Source organism: Vicugna pacos, chromosome 5 (genome assembly GCF_048564905.1).
Source record: "Vicugna pacos chromosome 5, VicPac4, whole genome shotgun sequence".
Classification (NCBI taxonomy): Eukaryota; Metazoa; Chordata; class Mammalia; order Artiodactyla; family Camelidae; genus Vicugna; species Vicugna pacos.
In genome coordinates this window covers 28,078,283-28,102,187 of record NC_132991.1, presented here as the reverse complement: position 1 = coordinate 28,102,187, position 23,905 = coordinate 28,078,283, and the positions used below count along the sequence as shown (strand labels likewise).

Below are 23,905 nucleotides of genomic sequence, written 5' to 3'. Positions count from 1 at the left end.
CCCCCTGTACACAGTATTTTCTCTGCCTAGTTATCTTGCCGTACTTTTGTTTTTATATTTATTTCTCTTTCTAACAACTTTTCTTTCTCCTACCTCACTTTCTCCTCCATTTCATCCAACTCTGTCACAAATGCAGACACACCACATACCCACATCACACTACCTAGAAAAAGTTCTACTCATCTCTTAAAAAGTTTTTAAACAGAAAAAGGTAACCTAGGAAAAAGGGAAGAATCGAGAGTGTTATTTTAATTTCTGGGAAAAATTAGTTCTGGAGGCAAAATGATAGCTGCATTTAATCCCAACTCCCAAATATATTTGGCTGTTAGATTTATAAAAAAGCCCAGACTATGGTTTCCACTGTCGTCCCTGGTGAAATGAAGAGGCCAAGCCAAGGCAGAAACCAGGGAAAATTGGGTCGGTACAAGAAATAAATAACAGGTGTAGTTCATGATCCAAAAAGTCAATGGCCAGGCACTGTTCTAAGTCCCTTAAGTTTGGTAAGATATTTAATCCTCACAATTGCCTGATGAGATAAATACTACAGTTATCACCCTCATCTTACAGATGATAAAATGGAGGCATGGAAAGACAAGAAAATGTGCTCGAGGTCAGACAAGTAGGAACTGGCAGACCAGGATGTGAAGCCAGGCAGTCTGGCTCTGGAGTCTGAGCCCAGGAGCAACCCCCACACACTCAGTGTAGCAAGTTGTCCAGGGTCACTAACAGGGCTTCACGGGCAGCCTATCCTAAGGGGACTGGAGCTCTGGTTCAGGAAGGGAGCCTGGATCAAAACAACAGGGCAAAGGCCTGTGTTCTATTATAAGGTATCTCGGAGACTCCTACCAAAGGCTTTCTCCTTGCCTACGGCTGTTTTGTTACTTCAATTTACTTTATTTTGCTTATACTATTTAAAAGGTTACTGCTAGGCTCTGACACACATGACACTGTAAAATCAACTACAGAGTCAGGAAAAAAGAAAGGACTCACACTGAGAAACACTGCAGCTCTAAGAGGGGAAGGAATTTTCTGTAATTGAGGACTTAACACTAGGAACTTTTAATCACCTACATTTTCTCTTAAACACCTGCTTTCTTAAAAATCTGGGACTCAGCGAGCCAAAGTAATACTTCCTTATACCACCCTACCTTATAGGTTTCATAAAATTTAAAAAGATTTTTGTTACTGTCTTCCTCAAAGTTAGATGAAGTTATTTCTCAAGAGAAATCTTTTAGACATCTCAAATAATTAAAAAACTTGTCTCAATATTGAATAAACTCTAATACAGCATGTAGAACATCAACTGGTTCATTATAACAGCTCAACAAATGTTAGTTATATTATTATTATTAATTTTGGGCAGTGTTGATTCAATGTGTCGTATAGGCATACCGATATTTGTATTTAGAGAAAAATTAAAAAATAGTGTGATCCTTAATCTCTTGATTCCTGACACACCCTCACACCAGCCAGCCTTTGTACCATAAGGAAAATGATCTGAACAACACATAGAAGAAATTGATTGCTGCTGGGTGGCAGATGCTGCAATAAAGCACCTTCTAATTAATTTGATGTTAATCAAATTAATATCAAAATCCAGTCATTTAGAAACTGTTATCATCAGCAGGACAAATATATTTCTTAAGCATAATGTTGACAATATGCCAGTCTAATATTCACATAACATGACCTTAGCTAGACCAAAGGAACCCTCCTCAATTCAGAGCAAACGCAGTAGGAATTGCACCCACTGTGGCCACTGGGATCAGAGCTGCCAAGGTCATGGGATCTCCCAGGTTTGTGGAGAAGAGAAGAGAAGACATTTGGCAAAGGAATTTGGCCTCTGTTACAAAAGGAAGCTACATGGAGACAGAAAGGAAGGATTGTTGACTGAAGCACAAATGCGGTGTTACTGTTTGATGATCCAATGGAAATAACCCGGGAGTCTGAATTATTTGTCACCACCCCTTCCTGCCCCCACATGCAGTGATGGTTATTATTAGGCTGGTTGCTAGAGCATCAGGCAAACCAGCGGCTAGTCTTAAAACTAGTCTGGAAAATGTTAATTTTGGTTTGGGGAAAGACATTTTAAATGGCTGTCAGGAATGCGTTTGAAGTGGAACGAAAGGATGAATTGAATAGAGCTTCAATTTTCACAGTTTCCTATCAGGATAAGGGAAACAAAAGAAAACACTGTTTTCCAGAAAGCATTATTTCATTGTAATTATAATGAGTTATTCTGGCCATTTATTTTTTCCTGCCTGGGGCCACCTTCTGTCACAGTATATTTTGCATATTAAGTAGGGACAAAAATAATCTTAAATTAATAACTGCACAAAAGCACACATTTTTTGACAGGAAAGGGGTATTCATGTCTTGAGTTTATCATGCATTAAAAACAGATATTTAACCTTTACATCCAGCCTTTTTTTTCCTCATGAAAAATCACCTAGTGCCTTATATTTCCCCATACTTTCCAAATCTAACTGCAAACTTATGTATGTAAGACAGACATGAAGAAGCACAGATCCATTAAAACTAGTGCCATTTGGGAAGGCCTGTGCCACTATAATAAAACTGAAATGTTGCTGTACCAGAAATGCCACAATTCAGTTCACACTATCGTTGGAGTCTGTCGATCTGTTTTAGCACTTGCTGTTATTGATAATAATAATAACAAATGCCACTTATTGGGCACTTACTCTGGATCAGGCACCAAGCTATGCTCTTTCATTCCTTTAATGAAAGTATGGTAGCCTGCAAGAGGCCCATTATTCACCTCCACTTAGCAGTTGAGGGAAATAAAACCTAGACAGGTTAAAGAACCAGCATAAAGTACACAGCAAATTCACTCTGGGGCTGGGATTACCATGCTCATCTCGGTGATTCCACAGCCTGCGCCCACAGCACCTCCTCCCACCGCCTCTTCTGTCCTCCGACAGCCTGCCTGTGATGCTCTTTCTATGCTGATGCAGATGTTCTAAACCTGCACCTTCCAATGTTACTCATTAGTTGAATGTGGCTATTGGGCACTTGAAATGTGGATATAGTGTGACTGAGGAAATAAAGTTTTATTTTTATTTAATTTAAATTTAAATAGCCACACATGTCTAGTTGCTACCATATTAAGACAGTGGGACTCTAAAACAAACATGGCAGAACTATAATATACTTCAAGGATGGCACTGGGACTGAAAAATTTTTAATTGGCATCATCCAGCTTTCTTTCTTTTCCAATGAAATTCACTCATTGCTGGCTGTAGGTTTCATGAGGAGAACCATATTGCATGAGGATATCCCCTACTCCCTCACTGCAACCCCAAGTTTGCCAGTAGATCTGGTCTCCCTCCATTAGTGTCCATGCCCATAGTCCACATCTGCTTTGCACTCTTCCCTCCTGTCCACTAACACACTGTACCGCCATACAATTACATATTCTGCTCATCCAGCATTGGTGTTCCAAACGGTAAGGGGAAGACACTTCAGAACTACTCTAAAAAATTACGCTTTCCTCTTTGAAGCATTATTAAATGTTATCTGCTATAACCACCTTAACACCCTTAGAACTTTGTAATGAGAGTGACAACTATTTCTCAGTGCTTACTCTGAGTCCAGCATCCATCTCATTTAATCATCACCACAGCCCCATGAGGTGAATATTACTATATCCCCCCACTTTACAGATGACGGACTTGTCTGGTTCACCTCAAGGTCCTTAACTTTTTTCACTGCTCTACTCCATCAGTTTCCAAACTTGTCACTGCCTTCTCCCTCTGCTATGTATTCATCTTGGTTATGGGACAAAGATATCTCACATAAAGAGAAGCAATTAGGCAAATGTCAATACAAGAGAAGCCTGAAAAAGACCCTTGAAGAATCCTAATCTTCTCTAGATCAACACTGGCAGAACAATGAAAATGTGTAGAAGTTAAAACCTAGCTGAACTTATTCAGATTCAAAATGAAATCTGATTACTGCTAAAGATAAACTGCTGAGACTGTATCTATGGCAATGAAATTAGATTAATGGAAAGATGAGATTTGATTAACTGCTTAGGATCATCCATCAAGATTTCATTGTGTTAAGCTCGATTCTATTAGATGAGGGAAAAAAATACCAACCGGTATAAAGTTATGCTCTTAAGAGGCATCTCTGTGGCACAACATTTGATGAGTACTCTAGGCTAAGCCTAAAAGTCTAGAAAAATGCCTTCTCAAAAGACTGAAATAGTAACGAGGAAAACAAAAACAACATTTCACCAACCCATGGGATAGTTCTCAGGTTTATCTAGCTGAAACTGTTAAGGAGAAGCCAACTTGTAATTGCATTTGAATCAGCTTCTAGGATTTCAGCGCTCTTTCACAGAGAAAGATGTTATCAAGAAAAAGTATCTCAATCTTCAGCACTTCAATTTCTTCATAAAAAAGCAAAGCATGGAAACAATTAGTCTCTGGATTTTGTTAAGCACCGACAGATCTGAGGATGCCTTTCTCCACTTCCTGGTTTAACTACAGAATGAATTTAATGTGATGTGTGTGTGTGTGTGTGTGTGAGAGAGTGTGTGTGTTTCTGTTTGTGTGTGTTTGTGTGTGTGTGTGAATACAGACTTTTCATTCTATTTGCTCCAACTCTAATTCTCACCATCATGTCCCCTAAAAATGGACATATTTGCAATCATAGACAGGATCTACTTCTTTAAAAATTAAAAGACAGTAGGAGATATACAACTTTGATTATACTCGCTCCATTTTTCCAGATGACATTTTTAGCATGGGTCTGAAATTATATTAACTGTTTCTAAATCTCTTATATTGCAAATCCAAAGTATAGGGACTTCTCTCGATCCTGATTTCCTGAAAGGGATAGAAAGGCATTTCCAGGCATCGCTGCCATATTTTTTTCTTGGCACCTGCAACTTTGATTTCCCTCTATACCAACTAAATTCATTTTCCCTGCAAGTCTCTATTAAACTACATGGCTGCAGCTAGTCACTGCTTTGCACCCTTCTTCAAATATAAAAGCTCCATCTCTGGGAGCACTCAGAGTCTGTCCAGGGACCCATTGCAAATGAAGATAAATTGACACTATGCCTGGGGAGCTCTGGTCAGAAATGCAATTTTCAAGAAGATGGTGACTAGCATCCAAAAGTATTCATGTCAATGAAACATGACAGGTGTCACTAGGAACAGAGATCCCAGGCAAAGGGAAATTAGAGCCTCTCATGTCCCTACTCATCTGCGATTTCCTAATTGCAGTTGTTGGCATTAATTGATGCTGGTGCCATTTTTGATCATGTGGGGCTGTCTTGAGCTCCTTGCATTTCCAAAGGGCTTGACATCCTGAGAGCCACAGCATGTTTGGATCAAATTTGCTTTCAACATGCCATGTTCAAGAATCTTCTTCTGAAGGCCATTAGTGAAAATGACCTGGCAAATTCATCGCCCCCTGAAACTGCATGTGCTGCTGAGGAAGCCATTCATGGCTTATCTTTCCTACGGCTGTAAGAGTTGCAGGGAGTATAATAATTCAGCAGCGTGACTGTAGAGTTGCATAATCAGAGATTTCGAATAACTATCCTCTCTCCCAGATGATGCTGTGTGTTTTCCTTAGGTGTGCTCCATAGGGCAACTGCAGTTAATAAACGCTTTTATTGGTTTGAATGAGACAAAAGTCATTCTGAGATGCAAACGAGATTTCTTTTTTAAGGGCAGAGTAACTTTACGATTTTAGATGCAGCATAGAAGTTTGTCATAAAGAAAAGAAAGGAAGGTCATTTAGCCTTTTCTATGGTCTTAGATGTAGTAGAGTAAGGGATTTATCCTCAAGCACCATTTTGTTTTTTCAGGAAACATGTAAATGCAGATGTGATGAAATACACTGCTCCACTGGCCATGGGTGACCTCCTGTTGGGTCTATTCAAGACTTACACAATTCACAGGACTCGGAGCAGTGAATTGCTTCCTTCATGCCAAGAGCTTGAGGATTAACATTGTTTCAGCACTGAAAGATTCACGATGTATGTGAAAAACTGGGTCCAGGTTTATAATGGCATGCTACCCCTGGTCATTGGCTCTGTATTCCAATCTGTTATGTTTGCCATTGAAGCTAATAAAGAATAATAGATATATCCATCAGCAGCAATGAAATCAATTACCAATGTCTTTTTTATTAGCAGCATTATATTATTACCAGCATCATTATATAAAATATTACATATCCTTTGCACATTTCCTTTAGTTTAATCTGAAGTACTTACTTGCTTTTATCATAGAGTCAATACAAATACAACATATCTCTGGCACTTCAATTCAAATTTGCTTGAGATTTACTTGTGTAAACAGCCATGTTAAGACAAATTTTTAAAATACTTCTTCATGTCAGAATAACTAGGTAGCTTGACAAATCTGCTGTTTTAGGCAAAACACATATTTCATGAATCTCTTTTATAAATAAAGTCTACCAATGTCTCTTGAGTGCCTACTAGAACTAGCTGATTTAAGGAAAATTGTCCTCTCTTTAGCCACCCAGATGCATTTGTGTCTAAGGCCAGTGATTGTTTCTATGAGATTTCAGGTTCTTTTTCTGTTCCCTCCTTCTCCCCACAGGTGGTCATCTTTGGGGCTTGTCTCTACCTTTCCTTGCTCAGATAACTGAGCTGGAACTCATAAACCCCCTCCATGAAGAGGTTTCCAGAAGACACTGGAAGAGCTGGATAACACATGTTAAAAAAAAATAATTACAAAGAATTGTATAGTTACTCCTGGTTGTGGAAAATAAGGCCTCCAAAGTCTTCTTAAAGTTTAAAATAGAGGCAATGAATAAGCTTAGGATTTTGTAGCTCTAAAAATTGCTTCTATTTTCCCTTCTGCCCTCAGCTAAGTGCTATTGCTACCAGGCAGAAAATACAGAATAACAAAATATTTAGGGACAATATCTGGTTCAAAATTGAACAGGAAGAGAAAAATCCTTTAGGGAGTAAATGGCATCCAAGGAACAACCTCATTACTCAACCCTGTGGAGACAAATGAGCTTTCTGATAAGGCAGCAAGTGCACATCTGGGTCCACCAGCTGTATACTTCAAACTCTTCTTCAATATAGATGGCCCACCCCCACAAATATCCTTGTTTATTGCTTATCCTTATTTATATAACATGCCCTTTTGTAGCACTTGACATTTTAAAACACATACATACAAAAATGAATTATAAAAAGGTGAGGTAAAATATAAGTACATACAGAAACCCTAATATTTTACTCTACAACTAAACCCCACGCCTTGTGCATACTTTGGGCTACAGGCACCCTATACATTTTGGAACATCGATTCTTAAATCTTTTCATGCAGAATGGAGCCACCTTTAACCTCGAGTATTTCACCTTGCACTTTTGCTTTTTTAGTCTGTAGGTGATGCTTGACAGACAATGATTGCTGACAGTGGATATAATCATTTTTTTTTTCTTTCTTTCTTCCAAATGGTTTAGCAGCACAAACCTGGCCACAGATTTTTTTACTCTCTCCTTGCGGTATTAAGATATGTACATGTGTGTGTGTGTATAGTGTAACTTAAATAAGAAATGCTGCAGTTTTCTCTTTTGCAAAAAGACAGAAAATCAAATGCTTCTAGGTAGAATGCAAGGACTCTGACAGATACAGTCTGGAAGGAACTTTAGGTGAAATATAATGATGACTCTCAGAGAGTGTTTCATTTTCCACCCCATAATAGGACAGATACCCTTTGGGATTTCCATGACAACACAGGAGGAGCAGAGCTCCAAGGAGCCAGGGCAATGTACGAGGGAGTTTGGGTGAGTAAATGGAAACCTCAACTGACTTCACCAGGCACAAAAATAGAGGGTGGGATATACTTGATATCATGGCTGGCCAAATTCTAGAACGGAAGACTAAATTTTGTGATGATAGGAATCAGAAGAGATCGTCTGTGGGAGTGCTGACTTAGAAGAGACACAGAGGAACATTCTCGGGTGACAGAAATGCTCTATTTCTTGGTTTCACTTCAGCTCAGAGTATAAGAGGCTGAAACATACAGGACCAGGTTCTGAAGACTCATTAGGCAAAGAGAAAACACCATCCTTTAAGGCCGATGAAACAAGAGACATGGAACTCTGTGATGGATGGGCTGGGGCAGAGATGTGGTCTAGTCAGAACCCACCTGCCCATGTGATGACCCACATGCAGGAGGCATATCACAATCACAGAGGTCCCCAGAGGAGTGAGGGGTTCAAGTCCACATCAGGCCCCAACCTCCGGGACCTACACCAGGAAGATGGGCCCCGATATCGTCAGGCTTTGGAACCCACTGGGGCTTATGTCGGGAAGAGAGGGAGCACTGCTGGAAATGGAGACTCCACTCTTAAAGGGCTCTTGTACAAACTCGCTTTCTCCAAGTCTCAGTAAGGAGTCAGCAGTTTGAAAAGTGCCTGGGTCATACGAAAAGATTCACTGACTAATTCTAGGGCTATGCCAGAGGGACAGGGATCTGGTGGAATTTTCTCCAGGTACACAAGTACTGGTGGGCATCATTAAAATTTTTTTTTCACTCTCCTTCCACCCAGTTGGCCTGGTGCTGGCAGTGCCATTTCTGTCACTCTTCACCAGCCTAGCTAACACCATGCACCCCACCACTGTACTCCCCTGAGGACTAGACCAGCCCAACCCACTGGCCCCAGCCAGCCCTTCCAAAGAGACCCTCCACCCTGCCCTGGCAGGCTACCTTGGTTGGCTGAATTGCCCCTCCAAAGCCACGCCCACTCTGGAGATCCAGCCCCCGACATCAGCCCACCCACAGCAGTTGTAGCTGGACCTCTCAGCCAGCCTTGATAAGGACAACCCCACCCACCAGTGTGCCCACAACCATCACAGCCCAAACACAACAAGAGGGTGCATGTAGCCCACACAGGGGATACCCTTGGACACTTAGTCTGGTGACCAGGGTGACTGTACCACTGAGCCCCACAGAACATCATCTACATAAGTCCACTCTTTCAAAACTGGGAGACATCTGATACACCTAATGCATAGAAACAAACACAGAAGTATGGTAATCTCTGACTTCAGACTATACTACAAAGCTACAATAATTAAAATGATATGGCCGTGGCACAAAAACAGACACATAGATCAATGGAACAGGATAGAGAGTCCAAAAATAAACCCATGCACTTATAGTCAATTGATCTATGATAAAGGACACAAGAATATACAATGGTGAAAAGACAGTCTCTTCAATAAGTGATGTTGGGAAAGCTGGACAGCTACATGTAAAAAAATGAAATTAGAACATTTTATCACACCATACACAAGAATAAACTCAAAATGGATTAAAGACTTAAAAGTAAGACCTGAAACCATAAAACTCCTAGAATAAAACACCGGCGAGTATGCTCTTTGACACAGGTCTTAGTAATACTTTAAAAATTTGTCTCCTAAGGCAAGGGAAGCAAAAGCAAAAATTAAAAAATGAGACCTAATCAAAACTTAAAAGTTTTTGCACAGTGAAGGAAACCATCCAGCAAAATGGAAATGCAACCTATTCAATGAAAGAAAATGTCTGCAAATGATATAACTGATAGGAGTTAATATACAAAATTTATAAACAGCCCATACAACTCAATATAAAAAAACAAAACCTGATTAAAAATGGGCAGGACCTGAATAGCCATTTTTCCAAAGAAGACATACAGATAGACAATAAGCACACGAAAAGCTACTCAACATTACTAATCATCAGGGAAATGCAAATCAAAGCCACAGTTAGCTATAACCTCAAACCAATTAGAATGGCTATTATCAAAAAGATAAGAAATAACAAATGTTGTTGAGGATGTGGAGAAAAGGTAGCCCTCATGCGCTCTTGGTGGGAATGTAAACTGGTGCAGCCACTATGGAAAATAGTAAAGAGGTTCCTTAAAAAATTAAAAATAGAACTACTAAATAATCCAGCAAGTCCACTCCTGGGTATTTATCCAAAGAAAATGAAAACACACACTTGGAAAAATATATGCATACCTATGTTCACTGTACCATTACTTACAATAGCAAAGATATGGACACAACCTAAGTGTCCATCAATAGATGAATGGATAAAGAAGATGTGGTATACCCATACAATGGAATATAACTCATTCATAAAAAAGAATGAAATCTTGCCATTTGCAACAACATGCATGGACCAAGAGGATATTATACTAAGTGAAATAAGTTAGACAGAGAAAGACAAATAGTGTAGAACTTGACTTATATGTGGAAAATAAAAAATAAAACAAAGGAACAAGCAAAACAAACAGACTCATAGATACAGAGAACAAACCAGTGCTCACCAGAGGGGAGGGGGCGGGGGTTGGGTGGTTAGGCAAAACAGACGAAGGGATTAAGATAGATACAAACTTCAAGTTATAAAATAAATAAGTCCTGGAGATGCAAGATGCAGCATAGGGACTATAGTCAATAATACTGCAATAACTTTGTATGGTGACAGTTACTAGACTGATGGTGGTGATCAACTTGTAATGTATGTAAATGTCAAATCACCGTGTTGTACACCTGAAATTAGTATGTCAACCATGTTTTTTAAAATGTCCTATTTTTGACTGTGCCAGTGGTTACAATGGATACATACATTTGTTACATTTATTCAACCACACACTTAAAATCTGTACATTTTATTATATGTAAATTATGCCTCAATAGAAAGCTTAGCCAAAGCGAGCAAAAAACAATGCAGGCAGGTTAAATTTTTAAAAACACAAGATAGAGGAACTAAGAAGTGAAAGTGTGTGGTCTAGATAGTGCCATTTTGCTGTGGTAAACCTTTTCCTCTGCTCTCACAGCAAGTAGTCTGGATTAGAGTCAAGTATTCCACATTTTAAGAAGACCATGTGAGAATGTTGGGCTATCAGCATATCTTTTCAGTATTCTGTGAAATACGTGTTTAAGAGACAGGCTAAACCTTCTTAGTGATAACAAATTGAAGGCAAGAAGAACCTATGTGTTTCTTAAGATTACCTGGAAATTCATCCCTAAATTCTCACAGTGTGGATGCTACATGAATTAATTGTTTAAATGAATGTAAAAGTTATTGGGTATTTCCAATAATCAATATGACAATATGTTAGTATGCCAAACCCAGTGCTCAGTGCTTTAAATATATCATCTCATTTAATATTCATATTCACTCCATGGTGTAAATACTATTATTACCTCCATTTTCCTGACAAGGAAACTAAAACTTTGGGAGGTAATTTGACCAAGTTCCCAACTAGATGAAAGATAGTGATCTTGAGACATAAAAATCCACGCTCTTAAACACCATACTTTGAGATTTTGACTAAAGAAAGGTAAAGAAAACTTGGTGCCGGCCTTTGTGGAGTTAAAAAACATAGCAGGAGCCAAACAAAATCTATTTCTTCCGCAGATAATTTTCTAGTGAGCAATCCATTAAGATGTTTTGGATGGCCAGTCCTCGCTTAGTGGGCAGACCAGGTAAAAGATACCAGGATGGTATCTTTAAAATACCATCCATAAGACACGTCAGCCTATGTCCCTGACATACACTCCTGTTCAGAGACCACTCTACTTGCTGAAACATTCTGTTCCCAAGAGATGAACTGAATATTTACCCACAGTCCCTTAGGTTTTTAGAGTCATTCTTGTTTTTATAGTTATGAAAGTTATTAAATATGAAGAAACCTTATAAAATATGAGTGCAAAAAGCAGGTACTTTTTGTTCTGTTGAAAACCATATCAGTTGCAAATAATACAAGTAAATCACTCAGATACCATATTTATATGTAATCTATGAATCAATAAGAAAACTAATAAACATTGGTGACTTAATTAGGCATTTAACACACAAAGATACTAATATGAAAAGGTACTCAACCTCCTTAATTATCACGGAAACAGGAATTCAAACCACAATGCTATGCCACTATCTGTATACATGAACGGCTAAAATAAAAATGACTGACAGTGCCTCGTGCTAATGATACTGGATAGAGAGTAGCTAAAACTCTCAAACACTGTGGGAATGTGAATTAACCCAGCCACTTTGGAAATCTGACAGCATCACGAATAATGAAAATTATATACCCTGTGATTCAGTAATTCAATTTCTAGGTATCAACTCATGACAAAGGCACAGTGTGTTCACCAAAAGACATGTACGGAAATGTACATACTGGCACTATGATAATAGCTAAAAATAAAAAGCGGTCCAAATATCTAATATGAGTAGAATGAAACTGTGGTTTAGCTATACAATGGAATGCTTAGAGAAATAAAAATCAGTAAGCTACATTTAATCTAACAACCTGGATGAATCTCACAAACACCGATTTGGGGAAAAAAGGGAAGACCTGAAAGAATATATTCTATGTGATTCCACTTAAATAAAGGTCAAAAACAGATAAAAATGATCTCTGGTGATAGAATTCAGAATATTGATTATTTTGGGGAGGATTATGGGAAAGTGAGGGAGCAGGTGGAGGAGGAGTTTGGGGGATATTGGTAATGCTCTTTTTTTTTTTTTCAATCTCAGTAGCAGTTACAAAGAAGTATTCAACTGAGGAAAATTTATCCAAAAATATATACTCACACGTATGTTGAGTTTATTTTCTCCATCTATTCAATTTTAAAAACTTACTCAAAAGAATTACTTTCAAATAAGGAAGAGAAAAAGAAAAACCAACCAATTAAAGACTGGACAGAAAATATAAACATATAGATGGTTGTGACACTCAGACTGTTGAGCAAGTGTCTTTGTTTTCTCACCTCACTTTAAAGCCGATAAAACAGGGAAGAATAAATTATGAGTAAGATTTGTGTGAAAAAAAGAAAGGCATGAAGCCAGTCCAAATTCAAAAGACTATAGCCTTAACTCTTAGAAGACTTTCAAATGCATATGCACATATGTATTTTCCATTAATATAAACTAGTTAAGCCGTTTAAAGCAGATATGCTTACACATATTTATATCACACCCCCACACACAGACATACAGACACACACACACAAATTGACCAACCAACCACTAGATCCAAAGGCAGAGCATAAAAGCTTTTCCGGTGTTGACAAATAGAAATCTACATCCTCATGGCTTTCAGAAATCCTAGCTCTAGTTCCCTACCCAGCTGGACATTAAACGCCACCCTAGATTCAACTGTTTTCTTTTAATAAAAGGGGAATAGATCTCTGCCTTTGACCTGGAAGATTATTAGGTGTCTTGGGCAGCAGCTCAGCGCCTTGGCATGTCCCTTCTGCCCATTGACATTGGACAGCTTTTATGTTTCTTAAGATGATACTCTATCCATTGGAAATTAATCCAACAAGAAGTGTGTAATGATCGAAGGTTTTATTGGTAAGCATGAACCACAATAAAATTCCCATCAACATATTTTGCAGTGTAAAGTGCCAAATAACCAAAATGCCAAAGTAAGTATTTTGTCCCACTCAAAATATATATGCTTGATCTGCAATATAGTTGGGTTACTGAGTCTTATTGAATCTTTTTAAGTTAAAAAAAAATCCATAAAGAAAACTGGCTTTCCTCCCTGCCACCCCTAACTATAGCTCCAATCCTATGTTTCACAGCAAGTTTTCTCAGAAGTTCTATGAATTGGCTCGATTGCTCCCTTGCTCGCCCTCTCTCTCTCTCATTCCTGCTTCCCCATCCTTGTAGTCCCTCCTCTGCTGCTGTCCTCCCCTGTGCAATACAAACATGTGGCAGAGAACCCTGTCCTCATTTCCCCTCAGTATTTTCAAAGAACCTGTTGTTTATAATAATAAACACTCAGTTCTTGGTCTTGCAGGCATTTCTAACTTAGAGTATTTCTCACTGGCAGGTTTTTCTCCTGAAGTCTCTGATTCTCCAGCTGTGAGATTCCTCCTCCATCTCCCTAAACTGACCTCAAACTGTTGACCCCAAAGTGAACAGTTCAAAAGTGTTCATTTCTCTTATAGAAAAGTTCCACTTCCTCTTTCTTTACCTCTTTCCCCCAACTCGTTCCAGCTCTACCCCAGAGAGCCTTTGTTAAGTAATTGAATTCACCTTTTAAAGTGTTCTTAAACTGATCATGTATTTCCTGGAGCGAGATTCTGTGGACAGCTCCTAATGTTACACTTAATCAAATGAAAAGTGTAAGAGCACCACTGTGTCTACAATGATTGGTGCATCCGTCCCCTCCCAGCTGTTCTCAGGACTCCTTTCTTTCCTCCACTGTTTCAAAGGGATCTGCTCTCTCTCTCCGCTGACCTGCCTCCGCCCCCTCCTCCTCCTTCCCTTTCCCTCTCTCCACCCTCTCCCTGTCGAGGGAAGGCCTGACATTTTGTTCATTAGCCTAGCTGTTTAGTCGATGGATGAAAAGCTGACCCTGAAAATAGGATTTGCATATCTCCCAGCCAAAGGTTAAAAGTGCTCCCCTACCTGGGCGTCTCTGTCTGTCTCCAGGCTTTCCCAGGACTGCTGATGCCTGCGTGGGGAGAGCAGGCGAGAGGAATGCACCCCTTTCAAAGCCCAGACCCTGACAGAAGGGGTGCTGGCGTTTGGCAGTAGTCATGCATCAAGATAATGAATAGATAATCTAAGCTCTAGAAACCTAGATATGAACATGGACTTTGCCAAATAGGAAAGTATATTTAATTCAGGCATTCAGATTCAGATTATTCAAAAGAGTATTTTGGATAATAACAGTCTTGAGCATTATCAGTTCATCTGGAGACAGCATGATTTGGGGAAAGCACATTAATGGAATGTCTATGGAAATCCTGTAGGGCCAGCTGGTCCCAGGAGACTTCCAAGCCTTTCAATTATTTCCTCTGGGGTTAAGGCTATATCACCACTACGAATTCTCCTTTGAGCAGTGAGTGTTTGCCTCACACTGGTAACTCATGGCCTTTTTGGTCCTTATTGGGGATTCAGAAGCTGTCTTCCATCAGCCTTGTCATCAGTCTCAGTTACAGTTTTGCTGTTTTGTAATTATATGCTATTATCTGTACATCATCTCATCCCATCTTCTGAACTGACTTCCAAGCCCCATCCTGAAAGGCATGCGCTCTTCCCTGTGCTCCTGAAATGCCTGGTTTATTCCCTCCCAGGTCCTTTAAAATAAAGGTCTACAGCAGGGAGAGATGGCATCCTTGCTTGGAAAACGCCCGTCACTGATAACCAATTACAGTGTTAAAAGCTAAATCTTGTAAGCTTCCCCTCCTGCCCCACAGGGATACAGAAAAAGCGTCTGGTGTGTGGAAACAAAGCAATCACTTAAAATGTAACAAGGCACATTCTCAAACTAAAACCATGACTCACCCTACACAGGCAGTATTGATATTACAGATTATATTTAATTGAACTGAGGTTGCAGTTTATTTTCCAAATGCAAACATGTGTTTAATTAGAGCAAAACGTGCATCTCTGTAACACTGAATTTTAAGTACCAGCTTCTGAAGTTTATTGATTGATGATTATTGTGGGGAAACATGAGCTCTTATGCATAAATCTTTTGACAGGAGCTGTCTGTCAAAAATAATGATCCTTTTAAAACTCATGAATAAATAATGATGCAGGTCCACTTTACATAAAAATACATACTCATTTACACTCTGTCCACTGAAATGAAATATGGTTATTTAAAATAATGACTCTGTGATGGGTGAGTAATGAAACATTATTAATTTAATACACATGGTATTTTATACTCACTCTCAAATTGCATGCATCTATTTTCAATATTAACACATTAGGCTATTTTTTTTAAAGACCTCTAACAAAACGTCTGGTACTGAGAATCCTTTCATGGATGAGACTGTGAATTTTAATTCTGCCACACTGGGGTCTCATTTTGGTCACAAGCCGGAAAGTAATAACAGGGCTGTCACGGTGGTGATGTTTTATTGTCTGCCCTGACTTGAAACATCCATAAGGAGCCACCTCCTCTTCCTCCCGAAGGAAAAGGCGTGACGAGTTGAGAAGGAAAGCCAGAATGCCGTTTGCCTTTCTTCATCCTCTCCCATCTGGAATCTAATTCTGTTCATGTGTTTTTTTCCCTGGTCTTTTTTTCCTTTATCCCACCCTGATTGTCGGTCTGTTTGCTGAGGAAGAGTTAGGGGATGATCCTAAAATTAGGCACTTCTCTGAGTACTTTCACCAGGAATTTGGGAACAGAGGAAGGAAATCAGAGAAAATTATGTTCCACTCTTCTTTTTAGATGATTTAGATTCATTCTTCCGCTTCACCCCCTAGACTTTTCAATTATTTACTCTGGTTGCTTTCTTTTTTCTCCAGTCATGATCCAATGTCAGAAGTGGTGATCCTGGGAAGGGGGTTCTGGTCAGGTTGGGAATGGGTGTGATACGGAAAGACGGGGAAAAAAGGAACTATTGCTCAGTTATGTTTTTCTCCATTTTTCCAAGCCCTACTGTCGACCTTGGAATCCCTAGCTGGTTTTCAAAAGCCTAAGTTTTTAAATATGAGAAATGCTAATGGCAGTTTTGTCACCATTTTATAGACGGGGAAATTGAACCATAATGAAATGACGTGCGTGGTGCACACATACACAGAGGCGTTCCTCCTCCCAAGCAACAAACTCTCGGGGAGGAAACAAGTATACGATGTACTTTAAATGCTGTCATCTCAGGACTGATACTGGGGGCTTCCTGAGCACTGTTCCTTGGGGCCATGGTTCCTATGGTGCCAGAACAGGTTTTGCTGCCTCGATCACATGCTGTTTCCCAAACAGGAAAATGTCTACGAGTCAAAAAGAAAACTCTGTCCCATGTTTTAAATCCACAGTTTAAGTAACTCAGACAATGTGGTTCAGCCAGTGTTGTTCAGTGGTTCACACGTGAAAGGGAATACTTTTGACTTTTTTCCCCCAAATAAAAATCAATCTGGATTTAAGAATTTTATGAAATCCTCAAGATAATTTTAGAATCCTCTGTCATGGTGCAGTAGAAAGTTTGTGAATCCTGAGGTTAGAATGGCGTCTTGAAAGACAGATAGCTGAGTGAAATTAAATTTACATCTTTGGCTACAGGTTAACTGTTTCTTAAAATAGATTTGAAAAGTGTTAGTTTAAATGCTTTTCAAATGAATGTGTCAGACAAAAAAGTGATTCAAAGTGATTCATAAAAATATACACTTACAAATTTCATGTTTAGATATGCTTCTCACATAATTATAAAGTGTGAATTTAGACACAGTATCAGAAAATACTTAACTCCAATTAGCAAGTATATATTTTTAATTGTCTTCGCATGAGACCTCTGAGCTGAAAACTGAGATGGTATTGCTTCTATGTGTGTCCTTTCCATTTGTTTATTTATACAACTAGATTGGCTTTTTCCTCCATATTATCCAATTGCCAATTGTACACTAAAGTTACTCTTTTCTACATTATAGATTTTTATAGGCCTTACCCAAAGTTATTATTCTAAACTCGTGTTATTAGATTTAAAGAGAACACAAGTTTTATTGCATTTTATTGTGCAGTATAATGCAAGTCAATGTATAACATATATTGTAGTTTGTGTGAGTGTAACACTGAATTGGGCCAGATAAAAAGAAACAGCACTAAAAAGATAATCACAAATCTAAAAAAGAACATTGCAGGATATCACATTCACTGATATTCTCTGAACAGGTCACAGAAACACCAGGAAAAATAGAACATTATTAATTTGGACATTTCTCTTTAAGAAGTTTAAGAATTTCTATATATGTATGCAGTTTAGGGACTCTTTCCTTCCTGTAAATAAATCTGTTCGAATTTTTACCTTAGAGTGATGAATTCTGTCACTGATTTTAGGCTGTCTCCAAAATAATGCATTATTAAAATTTGGATTTTGAATCCAGTCCTAAAGTAAAACTGACAACTTTCAGGCCAAGACTATGGGACCATTCAGCTGATAAGTGATGACCAGAGTGCAGCTGACACCACTTTCACTTTTAGTGAAGGCATATTTAATCTCTGAGGCAAAGACCATGGCCTTAGCCTTCTGGGATTAATTTACTAATTTTTTGTTTGTTTTCTTGCCATGCTGGTCATACTACTAGTCCATGTAAAGAAGAGAATTAGCTACTAAGGTCATACGTTCATATTGCTAACTTATTCTTTTGAAAATTGGCAAATTAGGAAAAATTAATTCTGTGGAGGCATGGAAGAAATCAAAACGAAATTATCATTTTCAAAACAATAATTTACATCTGGAATGCATGTGAGAGTTAGACAAAATTTGACATTTGGGCTACTTGCTTCATGTATAATAACTGTTTATTTAGGTTAGGTGTTTAATTTGTTGTTTTTGCGTCTTCCCCTCCCCAAGACACACAGCTCGGGTTTCTTCAATTATCCCTGGGCCTTGGTTCGAACATCTCTCATTTACTTAGATCACCATCCTTGAACTTAACTTTCTCAATGTGCTTTTAAAATGTGGCAAGTGAGTACTGAACTCAAAGCTCAGATGTGTTCTCACTAGAGCTGAATCAAACTGTTCCCTCCCTTTGTGTAGATTCTGGGCTTCTACTGTTGCAGTCTAACCAGTCTAACGATATGTTTGCTTGAGTCACTTTGAAACGTCTTACTGATGGTATGGCCAGTCGTAAACTGTAGGACTTTGTACCTGACTCTTCCTTCCTTCCTTTTGCCTGTCTGCCTGCCAAATTTCTTCTCTCCTTCATTACTTGGGGTTTGTCCCTGGGGATTCAGAAGGAATCAAAACAGACATAGTCCCTGCCTTGGCAGAGTCGGGATTGAGAGAAGCAAAGTAGAAATTATGTCTCAGGCAAGTTCTCACCTATGCTGTGCTGGTGTAACTGATTTATGAACACCTCTGACGAGCCAGGGAGGATTTAGGGCTGTTGACAGAACTCTTGAGGGAGTCTGTCATCTTGCTCACGTCCAGAGCCAGAATCTCTCCTGAGTGAGTCAGGTAGGTTCCGGGATCTGTATTTAACAACACCTGCACAGGCTCTTTCAGTCAAGACTTTATGGGTAGAGCCAGAGCGTCTGACAGGAATGAAGGGACTGTGGGTGTGTAGTAAGAACTATAAACGTTTTATTACATAGTATTAGATTCTCCAGTCATGACTGCCTGGCTGGTAGAGGTAACCATCTCCGTTCTGGTTCCTCTGAGTCCCCTTTTCTTTGGCCCCTGATGACTATAATGAGGGGTCTGGACCATGATTGATTCAGGACATATTACTCTTCTCAGTGAGTCATTGTTTTGCTTAAAGAACCATTCTGCAGTACTCAGTTTTGTTTTCCTCCCAGACTAGGGCTGCCTGTTTTGTAAGGTGATAGGAAGAGATATGAGGCTGCTGCTGCCCTTTGGTTTTTGGTCCCGAAGGCTCTGTGTGCGTGCTTTGTGTGTTCCCTATGCCGACCCTCTCCGAGGGTTAACTGTTCTACGTGTTTCTGTGATCGAGTGAGCGTTTTAAATTCCCTTTGAAGGCAAGAGCTGCTTGTTCATCACAGTCCTGAAACCAGATCAACTCACGGAACCCTGTCTGACATTTCCACAGGGACCTCCTGCAACACTTCTTGGCAGCAGAAGCCCTGGAGCCATCTCTGCCGAGCCTCCTGCAGCCAACGTTCGGAGTGCAATACCTCAGTTATCCCTGAAACATTCCTCTTGTTGGTTTAGGGCCAGAATTACAAGTCTATCAAGACCATTTTGAATCTTGATTCTGTCATCTATCTTGGTTTTATGCTTCTGAAGATGTCATAATCATGGCTCCTTCAATGTAAGGAGAACTTTGAACCAAAACTCTGGCTTGGCAGTTTCAGATAAAAAATGGAGAACTGAGAACACAATCAGACGCCTCTAGGTGGATATCGATCCACTAACATGTTTCATTTTGCCAGTCCAAGGGTTTTTGTTGTTTTGGTGTTTTGAACATTTGATATGGTGAAGTATAAAACATACTGAAAACTATACCCAAATAAAATACAGCTTAATAAGTTATCACAGAGTAAACTGTGTAATCTCATCCCACATCAAGAACAGAAACTTTTCTCCCAGACACTACCCAGTCCTTACCCTCTTCTTCTCCCAACCCCAGAGGTAATCACTGTCCTGATTTTTCTGGCAGGCTACCTCCCCAAGGCACTGCAGAGACAGAAGACTGAAATACACCCCAGGTCTTTGTGTGAAAAATGCCTACATACTTGTCCTGGAGCTTCAGCCTCGGGGGCAGTCTTCAGGTTTGCTATGAATCTAGAGGCTACAGAGGTGATCTCAGGGAATGTAGGCTGGGGAACACCATACCCAATACAATGTGAATAGTTGTAAATACAGTGTAAATTCGATGTAAATAGTTGTCTATGTGCAGCAAATTCAAGCTTTGTTTTTTGGAACTTTCTTGAATTAAAAAAAAATTTTTGATCTACAGTTGGTTAAATCCCTGGATGCTGAATTCATGGATATGAAGAGTGGACTATATAACTAAAGACATTGTCAACTGCTTCCTGAAATCAATATACTTTGTTAACAATTTTCTATAATATCAGTATGTAAATAACTTTACCAAAAATAGAAATGAGCTAAATGACTTGCCTTTACCTTAGTGATTTTTATTCAAGTTCTAGTGATTACAACATTTTGGTATATTTCTGTGTGTATGTATGTAAATGTAGATGTGGATACATACATAGTCTTGGTGTTCATTCACAGACTTTCAAGTCTTTATTCATCATATTTTTCATATTTAACTCTTCAAAGCTAATTTTCCCTTCAAGTAATGGTTTTCACAACAGAAATTAGCCATGTGTGCAATGGCCACCAAACAAGAGTTCTGCGTGATTCATTAGCTTTAGTTTTTTGTCACATTTGTAAACTTTAGTGGTCATATAAATGGTATTACAAACTTCGGTAAAATTAAATTACAGAAATATGTAACAAAGGCATAGCTCTGGGAAAGCATTATCACTGAGAAGACAGAGTAAAGACATGTGCATTTCCCATGCATTGCAGCTTCTCACTGTCATGGAAAATAAATTAAATTCTGAACCAAGAAAACAATACAAAACAAATGAGAACACTCTCAGTTCCTGTCTATTTCCAGTTGTGTCTAAAGACTTCAAGTTAAATAATACAGATGTAATCATCCGTATCTGTTCAAAATGAGTCATATCTTTGGCATTTTTAAGTGATTGAATTTTACATTTTGTCATTTTTAATTTTACTATTTTGATTAGAAAATGACTTCATTTTCCCTATAGTATTTGGATGTTTTGTTTGAGTTTATTCATATGAATATTCATTTTTCTGTTAGTCTATTCATATGAATATTAGTTTTCTCTGTAAACTGCTTTGTTGATGAGAAAATAACATTTAGTAGAAAAATTTGATAAGAAAATTAGTGTATGCAGTGCAATTATATAACCAAAGTAAAAATGGAGATAAAGCAAATAAAACATATTAAAGTTTTGTCAGTCTCCAAATTTTGAAGCAGGTATGAAGCTGACACTAAAATATAAAAATTCATGGCTGGTTTTATAGAATATATCACTTGTAGGGTCATTCAGTGGTATATGGGAAATTTGGAACCAATTCTTTTGAATCTCCCTATAGAGAACAATCTTTCTTTTTTTTTTTTTTGCAAGTTTTTAAAAGGGGATCCTCATAGTAGTTTCAGAATATCACTTTTCTTTTTTTTTTTTTTGCAACTAAAAGGTCTCTGTGTGTATTTATATTTATATTCATATATTTCCCCCAAATCTACTCATCACAACAGCCAAGTCTGTCATTCTGGTTCTAATATTATTTTTTTTCAACCATTTCTTTGCCAGTTTTCCTCCTGAAATTTTTCCTTTAAAATAAAGAAACACACAACAACAGATGGATTTTGAGTATCAAATTTCCTACTTAACATCTAGAGTGGCTTCTGATATTGGAATAGAGTTACTCCAATATTCACAGTATTTGGCAAAGGTTTTGTCCAACACGTTTAGGGAAACTTGCCCAATACTGGAAACCATGATACTCTTGTAGATCTCTATTGAAATTCTTGGTTAACTTATCAAATGGAAGTGTGAACATGGCTTAGTTTAGTAAGAAAACAAACTCTTGTCAAAATTAATTCTAAAGAGCACTCCTGCTGAAGTAGTTTGTATTTGATCCCACGTAGAGGTGCTTAACATGAGCAGACGTTACAGAAGAGTCTGGCATTTCACGTAAAATTCAACTGACTGCTAATAATTACTGATATCATAAAACAGAGGGAATCTATCTTACTTTTTAAAGCCTTACCTTTCTGATTAGAAAGGGAGTCCACCAACATTAAGAGGTTCGTATTCACTGGGAAAAGATGAGATACGAAGCCACATCATTGAGATCCGGATCCCGGTTTCCATTCCATTCCATGTACATATTCCGTCTTTGGGAACATACAGTACTTCTCTAAGCATTTATTTCCTCACCTGTAAACCAAGAAGGTTAAATGAGTCAGACTTCAAGGCAGCTCAATTATTTCTCAGGGGAAAACAAGACAAGATATTAGGAAAGGCATAAAGGCATATCAAAACCTTTCCTCTCATTAGTGTTGAGCAGTTGAAGTACTCTCTCTTTGCTGGCTGTATAAACAAGCAATCTAAAAGGCTTTTGATGACAAAAATGGCTAAAAGCCACATATTTTGGAGCCAAATATGCCCTTAGAAGGAATCTTTGACTTTTTTAGTTAAGAGAAATGGATTAAGTTGAAAAGGAATATGCTAAACAAGAATTTTGAATATTAAGCATTGGCACCAGCTCAAAATATTTAAGAATTAGAGAGAAAGGCATTTCCTTTGGAATGTTCTTTAGAAGCATTTATGTTTTAAATATAATATTGTGCAATACTGAATAGTATTTAACTTTCACTGATATTATAAGGAATTTTACTGTTGTAAAGGATCTTATTTTACTTCTATCCTCCCTCTCACCAACCAGACTTCTTGAAAGTGCTGCCTGTACCTAATGTTGCCGTTTCCTCACCTCCTACACCTCTCCCCCACCACCGTGTCCCCGAGTCTGCAGTCACAGTTTGATTTGACTTCTCTGCATCACTGAATGCTTTCTCTTTGAAATGGTCCCATCTCTTAGCTTCCATGGTCCCACCCTCTTCACCTCCTCAGATTTTTCATCCAGTTTTCTGATCTGTCCTTTTCAGCCTCTTTTTTGTTTTTTTAAAGAATACCAAACAGTTGATTAACGTGTGCAGTGCACATCATGCTGGGGAAACCGAAACCAGAAATACACTCAAGATGGCACTCAGAATTCCGGCTTCTGTAGCGTCTTTAACAAGGGAAAATAAAGTTGCAGAGAAATGACAGGACAAAGGCGAGCAGTTTTAGGCTTCCAAGGTCCGCAAACAGTGGGATGGTAAATACATGGGAGGAAACTAATGGAATAAGATTTGTTTGCAGAACGATCTGGGGCTGCCTCTGGGCTGATAAGAGTGTCTTCTTTCTTCCTGTACAGGGAGGGTACTTTTCACACGGAGTTTATCTTCATTTGGGGCCAATCTATTGCTGCAGAGGTACAGTTGGCTTTCCAGCCTGGAGCCCCTCCTCTGTCCATCCCTTTAAAGTCTCTTCAGAAAATCTCTCTCTCTCACTCATTGTCTGGATAACTCCATCGACTTCCAAGGGTCTGTGCTAATGACTCCCAACTCTTCAATTTTTCACAGATTTGCCTCCTGAAATTTGAGATCCTTACATCCGAAAGTCCTCTGCATAGTTCCACTTGGATTTCCAACTGGTACTTGGACTGTGACATTCCCACAACAGAATTCATCAACTTTCTTCCCAGTCTAGGTCATCTTCTGGTGAGCCAACCAGGAACTCTGGTTTGATACTTCGGTTTCATACCCACCACAGTTATTATTCACCTAAGGAATTGACAATTCTATA

General features: G+C 38.7%; 1 long non-coding RNA gene across 1 annotated transcript in view; it reads right to left on the bottom strand.

The window, feature by feature from the left end:
- The window catches only part of LOC140696591 (uncharacterized), an 84,283-nt gene extending 61,882 nt beyond the window's left edge, over nucleotides 1-22,401 (bottom strand). Inside the window, exon 1 of the long non-coding RNA XR_012073084.1 lies at nucleotides 22,266-22,401. This is a non-coding gene — a long non-coding RNA (uncharacterized lncRNA). The remainder of the gene's footprint in view (nucleotides 1-22,265) is intronic.
- Nucleotides 22,402-23,905: the final 1,504 nt, after the last annotated feature.